This window comes from Theobroma umbraticum, unplaced genomic scaffold, assembly GCF_002168275.2.
Source record: "Theobroma umbraticum cultivar Fairchild unplaced genomic scaffold, ASM216827v3 scaffold_20.0, whole genome shotgun sequence".
In the NCBI taxonomy this organism is placed as follows: domain Eukaryota; kingdom Viridiplantae; phylum Streptophyta; class Magnoliopsida; order Malvales; family Malvaceae; genus Theobroma; species Theobroma umbraticum.
In genome coordinates this window covers 181,124-181,385 of record NW_018397266.1, presented here as the reverse complement: position 1 = coordinate 181,385, position 262 = coordinate 181,124, and positions in this window count along the sequence as shown.

The following is a 262-nucleotide window of genomic DNA, read 5'->3' as shown; positions in this document are numbered from 1 at the left end:
TTAAGAAAATATGTAAATTAATAAAAATAAAGAAATCTCGACAAATTACATGTGAAATATTGTTATATTTCCAAGTTAATAACAAATCAAAATCTTCAAAATTTAATTATTAAGTCAATTGCCAATTAAAAACATAAAATTCTTTCTAATTTGGGGATAGATATGTTTTTTTTTTCTTCAAAGAAAATCTGTCCCCAAATATGAGGATAGATGTTAACCTTTTATTAACTTCAACAGATTGATCGAGGACTTAGTGATAGCA